Raw genomic sequence first — 15,817 nt, 5'->3', positions numbered from 1 at the left:
CCTCTGGAGTTTGTAATTCAGTAGATCTGGGGTAGGGCCCAAGAATTTGCATTTCTAACAAATTCCTAGGCCTGGGGACTACCCTTAGAAGCCACTGCTATAAGGTATAAATCAATCAGTCATAGAGACTTTGGAAACTCACAATTGGCCACCTTCAGATGTTGGAAAAGTCTCTCCAAGCCTAAGAAGAGATTCACTGTATCAGGATATTCATCTTGCTTATAGCTCCCCACTTCTTTTAAGCAAAAATAAAACAATCCTCCCCACCCCACCCCACCCCACCCCTAAATCCCCCTAAAAGCAAATACTAACAGGCTTCTACAGGTTTCTCTTTAACTAAGGACCAGATTCCAAATGCTTCAGAACACTGGGCAATGCCTGTGGGTTTTTAGAAGAGAAATTCCTCTAGGAGCTCCAAGCAATACACTCTGGAAGAAAGGATAAGTCAGCAGTGGAGGTTCACCAATCTCCCAAAATATGCACAGACTACTCACTACCAGCTGCTATTAAGACAACAACAATAATTTTAAGACAATGACTCTCAAGCTTTGTCCGTAACACACCTGTGCTTGATAGTAATGATCAGGGGTGGATGGGTACATAGAAGAAGAGAGAGACTCTGTGTGTGTGTGTGTGTGTGTGTGTGTGTGTGTGTGTGAGAGAGAGAGAGAGAGAGAGAGAGAGAGAGAGAGAGTGTGTATGGGGGCAGGGGGAGATAAGGAAACAAACAAAAAAACCACATAATTCTGAGATATCCTTCATGGTGGCTTAGGAGCTGTCAGTGAGATACAGGTGAACTGAGGTACCAATTCCTTAAGCTCTGTAGGAATGTCTGGGAAGGAGCTCCTGGGCAATCTTGTTTATCTAGCATTCTCTACAAATATTATTTTCTGTGTAGAAGCATTGGCTTAGCGTTAACTGTGAATCACTGCTTTAGAAGAGAGTCTCAGAACAAAAACACTTATTCCAAACTCTGAGGTCAATCTGCCAGAGACTTATGGATCTCTGAATAGGTTTCATATTGGGACTTGATTAGTCATTTTAGTCATTTATTCATTCAATCAATCAGTATTCACTGAGAGTTTACTTGGTTAGGCACTGTGTTAAACACTGAGGACAGAGTGATTGACTGCAAGAGCAATGAGTGTTACAGAAATATAAACAAGTATAAGGCAGTAAATAATATAGCTCAGTGGTTAAGAGCATGGAGCATCCAAACTTAGACTTGATTCTGGCTCTACCACTTTATGGCTCTGTGACAGGGACAAGTCTTTCCATCTTTCTTGACTTGTATCTACATCTATTAAAACTTAGATAATAAGGATTAAGTAAAATAATGACATAGTTCTCAAACTGGATAAAGGAGCCCCTGTGGGTACTCAACAATACGCTAGAGGGTACATGAAAGCACTGAATAAATCGGATGCACTTTCTTGGAATGTTAATTTTACCAAATACAAAAAAAATACCAAACAATTTAAAGTATTTATTTTAAAGAAAACAAGTATGACTATATAAAGGTGACAAGGTAAAATTCATATGAATTTTGAAGATAAACTTCAAACAGACTTCAAATAAAGTTTAACCTTGGAGTACCTGCTCTGGGTTATCTCCAGGCTGAATTTGCTCTCCTCTGATGTCAGGTACATTAGGAAAGTTTCCAAACACTGTGCGTGGCGGATAATGGCTGTGCAACAAACAGCAACCATTACTGTTAATAAGAGATAGCTGTTATTACTAACCCACCCACAGGAGAAACAACTTAGCTCTATAGTGTTTGAGGCATAAGAGGGTGTCATCTCTACCCAGGTATCTTTTTTCCTAAGCTCTGGACTTCCTCCATTCCTACCCCCAAACCTTATGATTATTTGAGAAGTACAAGTCTGGGAATTAGGCCAATTGTGCCCCCAAATGCCAGGAAGCTATCTTCAAAACACACACAAAAGAATGTTTCAGCACTAGTAAAGTTGCTAATCTCATCAATCTCCTGACCTCTCCTGAGGCCTCAGCCTGCCCAAGCAGTTAACCTCCAGGATAAGAACAGTCAGTGCACTCACTGACCCAGCTCCACTCCTGACTAGCTGTCTCCTCATTTGAAAAGTTCTTAGAGATCAATTATCTCCTTAAAGTCTCACAAACAAGTGACAGATAAGGTAGGCGTTATTTTTCCTACTTTACAGAGGAGGAAACTGAGGCCCTCGAAGTAAAATGAGTTGCAGTTTTTAGTTACAGACAGAGCCAGGATTCAAATTCAAGCCTTCTGACTTCAAACAGGGACTCTCCCCACTATATTAAGCAACAGAAATCATTCCAATGAGAATCTATACAGCATAGGAAAAAGTTCTTCCAGTCCTTTATCAAAGTCCACCCATTTTCAGTTGTATTCAGGGTTAATTATAATTTAAGATAAATACTATACTAAATACCATTCAGGGTTAAGTATAATTCAGTATAAGTACTAAATTATATTTCCATTAACTAAGAATCATAACTGATAGAAAATTAAATTAAATTGCATGAGTTTATTTACCAGGAAAAGGGAACACACTCACTCGAGGTGGCTATGGCTTATCCCTAACTTTTCATAGGAGGATCCTTGTGAAAAGGTTTTCCATGGTTTCCTATTGATCTTGCCCAAGAATATCAGGAGCCCTAGGGCAAGAAGACCTGGGCTGACAGAAGCTACTGTCACTGTAGGAGAGGGTTCTGAGTAAGGGTACTGAGTTCACCTCACCTTCCTTGTTTCTGAACTTTTCATCAATACCAGGGGTTCCAAGAAGGGGCACAGAAAATTGTGTTCAAGAAGAGGCAAAAGAAATAGATTAAGGGAATGAGTTAGCCAGTAGTTTTATAATGAAAGAAATCTAATGAAAATGTATAGATTAATGCCCAGAATGTTAGAGCTGGAAGGGAAATTGCTAAATAACTCACGTTAAGTCCCTCATAGCCTGGATGGGAAGTGAAGGCAAGACTTGCCCAGTGTCTTGCAGTTATTAGGAGCAGAACCAGACCTGGAACTGAGAACTCCACCTCATGCTTCAAGACCTAGTTCCATGCTTGACTTCTCAGAACCCTTTCCTGATAACAACCTCTGACAGAGTTATGGCCCCTCCCCTACGCCCACTTTGTTTCCACAGCAATTTGTACATCTATTTATTATGTTAGGCTCTTGGAATATAGTGGCACATCCCTCTGAGACAGCATGTCTCACTGTACTGTAACTGTCTCCTTACATGTCTGTGTCTTTCCCCTTCTTACAGATCTGTGCTGATTAAGGTAGCGAGTCCACGGAGAGGCAACATACACAAAGGACACAGAGTCATTGCATGTATGTGTCTTCACAAAATTGATAATCTTACAATTTGAAGAACAGAGGATATAAGAAACTGGAAGGTGAGAGCTCATCCTGACCAGTTCATTTAGCTCCCCCTTCCTGTGGCAAGAGAACCCTCTTGTCAAACAAAATCTCACCTGGAAGTTTACATATAAAATCGGCCTGAGCAGACATCTACTGGAGGGGAAGGGAGCACCTATGTTGCTTAACCCCGCCCTTTAATAGCTCCTAAGGCATCTTGAGGAGCAACCTCCTCATTTTTAAAAAATTTATTTATTATTCTTTTATTGAAGTATAGTTGGTGTACAATATTATATGTTACAAGTGTACAATATAGTGAGTCATAATTTTTAAAGGTTATAGTCCATTTATAGTTATTATAAAATATTGGTTATATTCCCCGTGTTGTATAATATATCCCTAACCTCCTCATTTTTTGAATGAGCAAGCTGAGCCAAAATAAAGGAACCTTTAAGTTCTAGGCCTTCCCCTCATTCAGAATGGGATAGAAATCAGAGTAGAGTCTTTGGAGCCCAGCAAAACTGTACTGAAATCCTCTTTGACCTTGGAAAAGGCATTTAACCTCCCTGCATCAGTTTTTTCATCTATAAAACTGAATAATAGCATCTATCTTGTGGAATGTTAGGAAGATTAACTGAGATGAACTATATAAAGCACCCAGCTCATATCTGGTATAACTTCTTACTCAATGAATAGTCACTATAGAACTAATATTATTAGATTCAGGGTTGGAACCTGGTGTTCCCCAGTGCTCTGTTCAGCAAACCTGCTGCCTATCCAAGAAAGTATTTCCAGAGGAAAGACATGAGGGCTAGCACCCTGGAGGGTGGCAAAGCAAGTCTGAAATACCTTAAAGCAAAAAACCTTAAATGAAATCTCTTCAGGCATAAAAGCACCTAAATCTTGATTCAAAGCTCTCAGCATGCTAATGAATAAAGATTTTTTTTCACCAGGGTAGAAGACAGGAAACAAAGTGAGCTATAGGACAGTATTTCCATCATTTAATAGAAATATGCCAATGACTGAATACACTGTTGTTACTTCAGCTAATTCTGAAAATCTGTCTGTCACTGTGAAGAAATACATGGAAAGCACATGTTTCCTACCATCAAGCAGGATGATAGCTATTCTTTATTTGCAAAAAATATTGGATGTATTAAAACCTTACCTGGAAAAGAAAAAAAAATCCTTGCCTTATATTTTCTTTTATGCAATGGTAACAAACCTTTATTTTATATGACACCATTTTTGTTTGTTTGTTTGTTTTTAGGATACCTATACTGGGAGTGATGTCCTGGAAGATGTCAGAATAGGAAGCTCCAAAAATCCGTCTCTCCACCAAACCCGAACTGGCAGAAACTGTCTGAAGTAACTATTTCAGAACAGGAGTCTAGTCAAAAAACATGCAGCATCCAAAGGGAGCTTGATGTAGAGGCTGGTAAATCTCAGTGAATTTCAGTCTTTTGCCCAGCAGCTACCATGCCCCTTCCCACAGGCAGGCAGCAGTCAGGGTGAAGGCCTGAGTTGCTGGCATGGCCTGCTGGAGCTAGAGCTGGCCATAATGACCTTGTCCTCTAAATACTGGGTTTGTTTATGTGTTTGATTGCTGATTGCTGCTTTTGCTGGCTGAGGGACCAGCACAGAGGCTAACAGCCACGGTTCAACCTCAAAGGGCTAAAGTTTATTCTAGGGGATTTAAGGAGACAAATGTTGAATGGATAAACAAAATGTGGCATAAATGGAATATTAACCAGCCATAAAAAGGAATGAATTTTTATATATGCTACAACATGGATGAAACCTGAAAACATTATGCTAAGTGAAATAAGCCAAATAAAAGGCAAATTGTATGATTCCACTCATGTGAGATATCTAAAGTAGGCAAATTCATAGAGGCAGAAAGTAGATTAGAGGTTACCAGGGGCTGGACGGAGGGGAAATGGAGAATTATTATTTCATGGATACAGAATTTCTGTTTGGGGTGATGAAAAAGTTCTGGAAATAATGAGTATGTTTATACAACATTGTGGTGTACTTAATGCCACTAAATTATACACTTAAAAATGGTTAAAATGGTAAATTTTATGTATATTTTACCACAATAAATAAAGTAAAAAAAATTTTTTTACATATACTTATTTTCCACTTAAGGTAACACAAGCTATAAGACCTTGGGAAAGTTACTTAACATAGTTGAACCTTATTCCCTCATATGTAATAGCTCTTCCTTTGACAGTTATCATGAGAATTCACAACAATGTTTATAAAGTGCCTGGCACTCCATTTGACAGTCATTAATGGTAGTTATTACTATAAAATAATTACCTACAGCAACAGTAATTTATAATTAATATAAATATAATGATAATAACTTAATTCAATGAATATTTAATGAGTAACTAACTGCCTGCTCTCTTCCAGGCACAGGAGGTTCTTGACTTTTATACTTAAGGAGCTCACAGTCTAGAAAGACATGAAATTAATGAACAACTTCTTCAGAGAACAGGAACCAAGAGGAGCAGGGGCATAATAACCCAATGCCAACACTTCTTTCTTTGGGGGAAAACACTGCTTTCTTTCCTACCAAAGTGGGAAATCATTTTGTGATCCAGGCAAGTAAATCAGTCACAAGCAAAGAGCAAATCAGTTTAATGTGCCTGATTCTTGCCCAGACAAGATTTAACCCATTTGCTTTCTGTACTGACATCACACATAATGTATCAGAGGCAGACACACTGCTTGTGTTCCCTTTAAAACCCAGAGAGGCCTTGCCTGACAGCCTGGTGTAGTGGGAAGTACACTGGAATCGGATTTAGATTCCAGTAAACCTAAGCTCTAGTCTTGGCTTTGCCACTTACAAGCAGTAAAAACTTGTACACACTTTTGACCTTTCTTAGTCTTTCTTCATCTGTAAAATGAGTATTTTAATAAAAATTTCTACCTCATACAACTGTTATAAGGATTCAATGAAATTACAAATGGTAAAGTTATAAAGTATTTTACTTCTTATCTATTATTACATGGGGTTCTGCGGACCCTTGTTTTCTAAAGCTTCAGAGAAAATTTGGTATAGGCGAGTCAAATTTTTTTCTTCCGGTTTTATTGAGATATAATTGACATACAGCACTGTATAAGTTTAAGGTGTACAGCATAATGATTTGACTTACATACATCATGAAATGGTTATCATGATAAGTTTAGTGAACATCCATAATCTCATATAGATACAAAATTAAAGAAATAGAAAAAAGTATTTTTTATTTGTGATGAGAACACAGGATTTTCTCTTAATAAATTTCATATATAAAATACAGCAGTGTTAATTATATTTATCATGTTGTACATTACATCCCTAGTACTTATTTAACTTGTAACTGAAAGTTAATTTTGTTTTTAGAAGTCAAATCTGGCTTTGTTAGCAAAGAAGCTGAGACCCAAAGTAAGCCAGTCCAAAGCTGACTACATAGGTAATGTAGGAGGTTTGAGGATACCTCTTCCTTTCTAAGAAGCTCGAAGGAATTGTTAGACTTCAACTATCATTGTCCTAAAAAAGAAAATTTGCTATAAACCAAGTAGGCAAGGGGAGAAGATCCCTTTTGTTTTCTCTGAGGATCTCTGTTGTCTCTTCATAACTTATAAGGAGAAAAATCCCCCTGTTCCATCTGGTCCATCCAAAGGGTTGACCAGTCACAACAGATCATCCAAATTAAATTCTCTGAGCCTCTCAGTTCATTCACCCACAAAGCAAGAACAATCTCTCCCGCACTGGCAACCTGTCCCAGACTCTTCCTGCCATGGCAGAGGGCTACTCATTAGAAAGGGCAGCCAGATCAAATGAGTCTTTCCCTCAACCCCATCTTATAATTCTCTGATGTGACCCCGTCCCCTCCCCTCCTCTTCTCTCTCCCTCCCTCCCTCTCTCCTTTCCTTCCTTCCTTTCTTTCTCTTCTCCTTCATTTCTCCCTTTGAAATTTACCGAGAATCTACTCTGTACCCATCTTTGTGCTAGGCTCTGGGGATATAATGATGACTAATAAAACAATGGCTACTAATGTTTTAGTACCTAATGAGAGCCTAACTACATACCAGATGTTTATATATACATATTCATTCTTGGAAATAAAGAAGCAGCATAAAGTAAGTAGAAAGAGAACTAGATTGGCTGCCAAAGTTTTGGTTTCTACTTACAACTTTGATATTTGTCCATCCATCTATTTACCTAAAAAATATTTAGACAATATTCATGGTATGCCAGGGGCAAGCTGGGTACTAGTAAATCAGATACTGAATTCACTGTGAACTGTAATAAGTTCTTTCCTTAGGCACTTGTAAGACCTCAGATTCCTCATCTGAGAATAAGATTGTACTTGAGGACCTCTAATGAAATTATAGCTCTAAATGAAAACATAATGACAGCCACCATCTGGACTGAGAATATAGATAGATAAGATGAGCAGAAGACGGGCTGCAGAGATCTGAATGGTCAGGTCATAAAAATCTCCTATTGCAAGCTAAGAAGTTTCGACTTTATCCAAAGGACAGTGAAGAATCATTAAAGGCTTTTAAGCACTTGAGTGATGTGGTCAAATTTTCAGGTTAGAAAAATGATTTTAGTTGATTTGTAAAGAATGCACTGGGGAGAAGGTATGTGATAGGAGTCAGAAGGACCAGTTAGGGGGCAGTGTAAATAATCCAAGAAAGAGTAATAATGGCCTGAATGATAAAGGGTGGGAAGGATGGGGAAGAAAGATCTAATCTGAGAAACATAAAGGTATTTATTTATTTATTTATTTATTTATTTATTTTGAAAGGGAAAACTTGACTATTTAGTACTTTTTTTTTTTTTTTTTTGGCTGCATTGGGTCTTCGTCGCTGCGTGTGGGCTTTCTCTAGTTGCAGTGAGCGGGGGCTACTCTTCATTGCGGTTGGCAGGTTTCTCATTGCGGTGGCTTCTCTTGTTGCGGAGCACGGGCTCTAGGCACGTGGGCTTCAGCAGTTGTGGCACATGGGCTCAGTAGTAGCATAACCTTGGGAAAGCTCACCCCCAGTCATTTTATCTGGAAAATAAGGGCTATCTCCCCAGACTTGTTATAAGAAATAAATAGGGAAAAAACCCACAAAAGTTCTTTGCTAAGAACAAAGTACAAATGTCAGTTAGTCTTAAAACCTCCACCAGGTGTTCCTTAACAGAGAAGGGTGAAAGGTACAGGGCCTGGGTCACTGCAGAGATTTTTTTTTTAAAACTTACTGATATATCAGATTATTCATTGTACTTGCAGGCTGTCAGCTTAATTATTAAGGTCCTCTAGCTGATAAACTGCCGTGTCAAATACAAATCTGCTTTTTTTTAACTTTTTTTTTTTAATTTATTTTTGGCTGCATTGGGTCTTCGTTGCTGCGCGAGGGCTTTCTCTAGTTGTGGCAAGTGGGGGCTACTCTTTGTTGTGGTGCATGGGCTTCTCATTGTGGTGGCTTCTCTTGTTGTGGCGCACGGGCTTCGGTAGTTACGGCACATGGGCTCAGTAGTTGCGGCACACGGGCTCAGTAGTTGCGGCATGTGGGCCCTAGAGCACATGGGCTTCAGTAGTTGTGGTGTGTGGGCTCAGCAGTTGTGGCTCGCAGGCTCTAGAGAGCAGGCTCAGTAGTTGTGGCGCACGGGCTTAGCTGCTCCGCAGCACGTGGCATCTTCCTGGGCCAGGGATGAAACCTGTGTCCCCTGCATTGGCAGGCGGATTCTTAACCACTGTGCCACCAGGGAAGTCCCCAAATCTGCTTCTTAAATTGACTTTATTTTTTTAAGTAAAGAAAGCATTCTAAGGGAAAACAAACTGGTGAAAAACGCTAGTGAAGTATTTGAACAGATCGATTTCCTAGCTTTGCAACCTTGAGGGTCATGTCTTTTGTGGGGGGTATATGAAGTATTTAACATGTTTGCTGCATGCTGAAGCCAGGAAATGCATTTAGGGCTCAAAACAGGAGTGGGGAGAGCATGTGAGCTGGTCTGGGCCAGCAGAAGATTGGGAAGTGGCCAGGACAGGATGTTGACAAGCAAGGTTTTCAAGGATAAAACCTTGGTTGTTATTTTGTGGTAGAGAGACAATGAATATACCGACCCAGAATGGGAAGACCTCGGTACAAGACCTAGCTCCAACACTTTCCTCAAACACTTCTCCATCTTCTCACCTATAAAATGATGGGTTAGTGTAAGGGGGTCCATCTGTTCTCACATTTCAGAATTCTTTTCTAATTGGGTTTTTGAAACTTCACTACAAGTCAATGGTTGGCCCTGTTACATTTATTACTCTCAGCTGTCTTGTAAAGAAGGCATTCCTAGTCCTTTTTCTTTTTGCAAAGGGTATACCAAGGCCCAGAAAGTTTAATAATTTATCTGATGTCACATAGTTTTTAAGGGGCAGAATCAGGTCTGTAATCTAGGTCACTAACTCCATATCCCATACTCTTTTCCCTACAGAGGTATACTCATTGCTGTGCATTGTGATAACCATTAACTGAGTGTCAACTATGAGCCTGCTGCCAGAGACTTTATAAACAGGGACCCATGAACCAACCATCTGTATAGATCATTATCCCATTTCACAGTTGAGGAAACTGAGATTCAGAAAGGTTAAATAACTCACTCAAGCTCAAGCAGCTAATCAGTGGCAGAGCCTAGATTCTACTCCAGATCTGACAGGTTCCAAAACCTGTCCTCTCTTCAGCACATATACCAGACCTCTGGTGATCCTTGGACACTCTCATTATTAGAATATTTTAAGAAAAGAAGAGAAAAAGAAAGTAAAGAAAAATAGAGAATGTTTTGGTCTTGACTTCATTTCAAACTTCTAGCAGAGAAACATTTCTGAAGCCTTTCAGAAAAAGAAATGTCCAGTCTGTAAAAAGCCCATTGTCATGGTAAATCTATGTGACGCATATTCAAGTGTTCACTGTACTTACTATCTTTATTGTCAGCTGGAGCTGCCACAACAAAATACCATAGACTGGGTGGCTTAAACAACAGAAATTTCTTTCTCACAATTCTGGAGGCTGGAAGTATGCGATCCGGGTGCCAGCCTGGTTGAGTTATAGTGAGGGCTCTCTCTTCCTGGTTTGCTGATGGCAGCCTTCTTGCTGTGTCCTCCCACGGCAGAGAGAGAGCTGTGGTGCCTCTTCCTCTTCTTATAAGCATACTAATCCCACTATGAAGGCCCCACCCTCATGATCTCATCTAAACCTAATTATCTCCCAAAGGCCCCGTCTCCAAATACTATGACATTGCGGGTTAGAGCTTCAACACATGAATCTGGGGGGACATAAACATTCAGTCTACAACACTATCTACACGTTCAGTATTTGAAAGTATATGAACAGATTATATTCTCTAAATTCACTTTTCCAAGGTGTTCAAGGAGCTAGTTACAACCACTTCATAGGATTACTGCAAGTATAAAAATAGTCTGTAAAACACTGAGCTCAATTTTTGGCACACAGTAAGTGCTCAGTAAAAGAGCTTTTAAAAGGAGGGAGACAGAGAGAGAGAGAGAGAGAACACTGTCAATTGGCTAGAAGACAGCTGTTCACTGGAATACATTGTATTGCTGTGATATTGTGACATAATAAGTATATATTTGGTTTTCATCCCTGTTCTTGGCACAGGGTTCCTAAAAACCCTTGAAATTTCCTAAGTGATAACAGCAATAAAGATGTCTTTTTGTTGTTGTTTTTTGTCCACGCTGCATGGCATGCAGGATCCTATGGCCTGACCGGGGATCAAACCCCTGCCCCTGCATTGGAAGTGCAGAGTCCTAACCACTGGACTGCCAGGGGATTCCCAAAGGACGTCTTGATATTCATGACAAACCCCTTTCAACCACACCGGAGTTTATGTTAATAAGGTAACTTTTGGAAAGCACCTAAGGATGGGGGCTAGTTGCCAAGGAAACCAAGCATGTTATTGAAGATTTGAAACTTTCAGTCCCACCCCTCCTCTTGACCTCTGGGGAGAGGAGAGGGGCTGCAGGTTGAATGAATCAGCAATGGCCAATCATACCTATGTACTGAAGCCAACATAAACACCAAGAAGGAAGAGAGCTTCTAGGTTGGTGAACATGTGGAGGTGCTGGGAGAGTGGCACCCTCTAGAGCAGCAGTCCCCAACCTTTTTGGCATGAGGGACAAGTTTCCTGGAAGACAATTTTTCCACGGACGGGGGGGTGGGGTGCTCAGGCGGTAATGCGAGCTATGGGGAGCGACAGATGAAGCTTTCGCTCGCTGGCCTGCAACTCACCTCCTGCTGTGCAGCCTGGTTCCTAACAGGCCTGGACCTGTAGTTGTCCATGGCCCGGGGGTTGGAGACCCCTGCTCTAGAGGATCCACATTCCTTTCTGCATACATTGCCCTATGCATCTCTTCCATCTGCCTGTTCCTGAGCTATATCCTTTTATAATAAACCAATAATCTAGTGAGGAAACTGGCTTCCTAAGTTCTGTGAGCTGCTCTGGCAAATTAATTGAACCCAAGGAGGGGGGTTATGGGAACCTCTGATTTATAGCCAATCAGTCAGAAGCACAGGTCACAACCTGGACTTGTGATTGGCATCCGAAATGAGGACAGTTTTGCGGGGCAGAGCTCTCAACCTCTGAAATGACATTATCTCCAGGTAGACAGTGTCAGAATTGAGTTGAACTGTAGGACACCCAGCTGGTGTCAAAGAACAGCTTGGTGTGGGGAAAGAACCCGCACATTGGAATTAGTGTCAGAATTATAACTGCAAAGCTGTATTTTATTTCCCTCTTACATTTCAGAGAGAATTTCAAATCAGGAATTTTCCCAACTTCTCTATTCCCTGTGTCCACCACCCCATTACCCCTGAAGCAGATGATAGCACAATGGACTTGACCCTCCACTTCTACTGCCCCCTTCCCAGTCTACCCCAAATTGCCGGCCAGGAGCAGGCTCCTAGCTCCTCAAAGGTGAGGCTCCCTAGTCCTAGAAACTGAAAAGACAACCCTCTCCCCTAGCTTATCACTGGAAGCAGTGAAAGAAGCACATATTTTAAGACAAATCACCTTGCTATAACAGAAAGCATATCACTTTAATATCATAAAGATCCAAGTTCAAATCTTTCCTCATCCTTCAGAAGCTACATATACTGGCCAAGTAATACAACCTGAATTAAACTACCAGTTACTTTGCTAAAGGAAGAGTACTATGGGGTTTATGATTAATAAGATTATAATTAATATATATAAAGTACCTAGTATGTGCTTGCCAAATGGTAATTAACACTCTTTAACATAACCATTATTGTTACTAACAATAATAACAAATGTTTACTCTAAAGCATTGTATTTGGCATTTGTTTACAGATTATCTCACTTGGGTCTTTATTTCTTGCAATGTGGAGGAAAAGATAACCTGAAAATCTGCCTACTCCGTAACACTTAGAAAAGCTGGATAAAAAGTAAAACAAACAGTTTATGTTATATAACAGACACACGCAGACTTGAGATTTTAGGAAAGAAAAAAATCTCCAGGGTCAAAAAATGAAATGAAAAATCAGGAACTCTCACAGTGAGCTGATATTGGGATGCTCTGGGAAGGTTTTTTGGTCTGGGCAATCAAAGGGCTTGCTTTTCATAGCTATGGCAGGGATGGGAGATGAGGCTCTGGGCCTTGGAGAAACCAAGAGCTGGAACTCAAATTCCCCTGCATAAAGCTGAGAATTTAGAGAAGTCATAAGTCAGTTTAGAAGAAAAAAAATTTGTCTGAAAAGTAGAGAGACAACAGGAAGCTACGGGTAAAAAAGAAAGTTTCCCGAAGAATTTGAAACCTTGGCCTGTGTGAAGTTTGAATTTATTCTACTTATGTGGAGTTTATACTATCTGTGTAGTCTTAGAATCCCAGCAGAAAAATTAACTTAAAACATAGTTCCAGGGACTTCCCTGGTGGCACAGTGGTTAAAAATGTGCCTGCCAATGCAGGGGACACAGGTTCAATCCCTGGTCTGGGAAGATCCCACATGCAGCAGAGCAACTAAGCCCGCGAGCCACAACTACTGAGCCCACATGCTGCAACTACTGAAGGCCGCGCACCTAGAGTCCATACTCCACAACAAGAGAAGCCACTGCAATGAGAAGCCCATGCACCACAACGAAGAGTAGTTCCCGCTCGCCGCAACTAGAGAAAGCCTGAGCGTAGCAACGAAGACCCAACTCAGCCAAAAAACCCCATAGTTCCAGGCTGATAATGATCTTCAGTGATTAGTAGAAACAAAGACAATCCTCCCTCTCTCCCTATGGAGTACTAATTATCTCATTTAATTCTTACAACTATCCTGTGAAATAGATAATATTATCTCAATTTATAAAATAAATTTAAATTTAGGGAGGTTAAGCAACTTGTCCAAAGTCATCTAGCTATTATCTGAAAGAGCTGAGATTTGAACTTGACTGTTGTTCATTCAGTTGAAACACATTTATCAATATATCATACTGCCTAATCTTCTTTGTGCAAATCAATAGATAAATGCAACTGTTTCTTCTCAGGTTTAACAACTCAGTAAGAATGAATGCAGCCAGAATCACAGGAAACCTGAAGGATTCCCCTGGGCTCTGTCTGCCAAAGCAGCTCAGTCCCCTCTGGCAAAGGAACTTAGATTGCTGGATACTCTGAACCAGGAAGAGAAAAAGCAACGGGCTCCCTGAGCTAGTGGGGCATGGGATACTGCCCATGGATCCTGGTTAGTAAAATTAATTGTATTAGAATAAACATACAATAGAAGTCCAAAGAGAACATATTTACTATTAGGGTTAAATCAGGACAATAAAGCTGTTGTGATAAACACAAACATATGAAATTGAAAATCAGTGATGACAGCGTAGTCATATCAGGCTCAATCTCCAATATATTTCTGAATGTTATTTGGGTTGCATAGCATTGAGAAAATCCTGATTTACAAGCATAAGTAGCTGCAAATGTTAGCAGTTTTTTTTTTTAATAAACACACATTCTTAGAAGCTTAAGCTAACACACTGATCATCTTATGTGTATGCATGCTTTATAAAAATAGTTCTAAATATTTTTCAAAAATCAAATCAAATATTTGAGGATGTTTTGAAGCCACACACCTCCCCCACCCCTGCCCCCCAGCCAGTGTTCCTACAGAACAAAATTTGGAACAACCAGACAAAAAGTTCTCTGAGATCCCTCCATTCTCAGTCTAGGAGGCTATTCAGCATACATGGTAAAGAGCAAATTTATAGAAAGGAACCAGTACATTCCACCCCCTGCTCTCTTCCAGGGTGAAACTCTCAACCCTCCCACCTCTAATCCTGCCACCAAGACCATTATTACTCTACTTTTTGAGCTCCAATTCCCATTTTTCCCCTTTTTCTACTCTTTACTCCAGCTGTACTGACTGTACCCTGACCATACCTTCTTACCTCCATGTGTTCATTCATACTGTTATCTTCACCTTGGATTTATATTTATTACATTTTTGAAGGCTCATGATACGCTAAGCACCATGCTAGACAATTTACATACATTTTCTCACTACCTTCCATTATGATACATCCTACCCATCTTTATTTATTTGTAAATAATAACCATTAAGTACTTACTTTATGCCATATATTATATGATGAGTGCCTTACACTAGCTCATTTAATCCTTGCAGCAGCCCATGAAACAGGGTAATACTATTGCCCTCATTTTATAATGAGAACACCGAGGCTCTGGAAGGTTAAAAAGCTTGGCCAAGGACTTCCCTGGTAATGCAGTGGTTAAGAATCCGCCTGTCAATGCAGGGGACAGGATTGAGCCCTGGTCCGGGAAGATCCCACATGCCCCATAGCAACTAAGTCCATGCGCCACAACTACTGAGCCTGCGCTCTAGAGCCCACAAGCCACAACTACTGAGCCCGCGTGCCTAGAGCCTGTGCTCCGCAACAAGAGAAGCCACCGAATGAGAAGCCTGCGCACTGCAACGAAGAGTAGCGCCCGCTCGCCGCACCTAGAGAAAGCCCGCACGCAGCAACGAAGACCCAACGCAGCCAAAAATCAATCAATTAATAAATTAATTAATTAAAAAAAAAACCTTGCCCAAGGCCAAGTAACGGAGAGAATTCTCCCTGGAAAAGTGCTGCCTGAGCTCAGAGCCGAGATCTTAAAGGATAAGGTGAAGTTGTCGGGACAGTGGCATTCTAGACAGAGGGACAACATACACAAAGGCAGTGCAGTAGTAAACAGCATGGTATGCAGTCAGGAAAAAGATCAGCCTTCAGAATCAGCAGACCTGGGTTCAAATACCTATTTTTGTTTGTGGCCTCTTACTGCAACTGTTGTTTCTCATCTGTGCAATGGTGATAATAAACCACACCCTGTACAACTACTTCTAAGATTAAAGTTAAACATGATATGTAAAAGTGCCCAGCGCAGGGCTAGGCCCATGGTAGGTACTCAA

The 15,817-nt window shown here is 40.5% G+C and overlaps 1 protein-coding gene across 2 annotated transcripts in view; it reads right to left on the bottom strand.

The window, feature by feature from the left end:
• The window catches only part of FAM168A (family with sequence similarity 168 member A), a 214,654-nt gene that overhangs the window by 50,290 nt on the left and 148,547 nt on the right, over positions 1 to 15,817 (bottom strand). The window lies entirely within an intron of this gene.

Source organism: Balaenoptera physalus (assembly GCF_965194825.1).
Source record: "Balaenoptera physalus genome assembly, chromosome: 10".
Lineage (NCBI taxonomy): Eukaryota > Metazoa > Chordata > Mammalia > Artiodactyla > Balaenopteridae > Balaenoptera > Balaenoptera physalus.
Note: the sequence above shows the minus strand (reverse complement) of the source record. Positions and strands in the feature narration are given on the sequence as shown.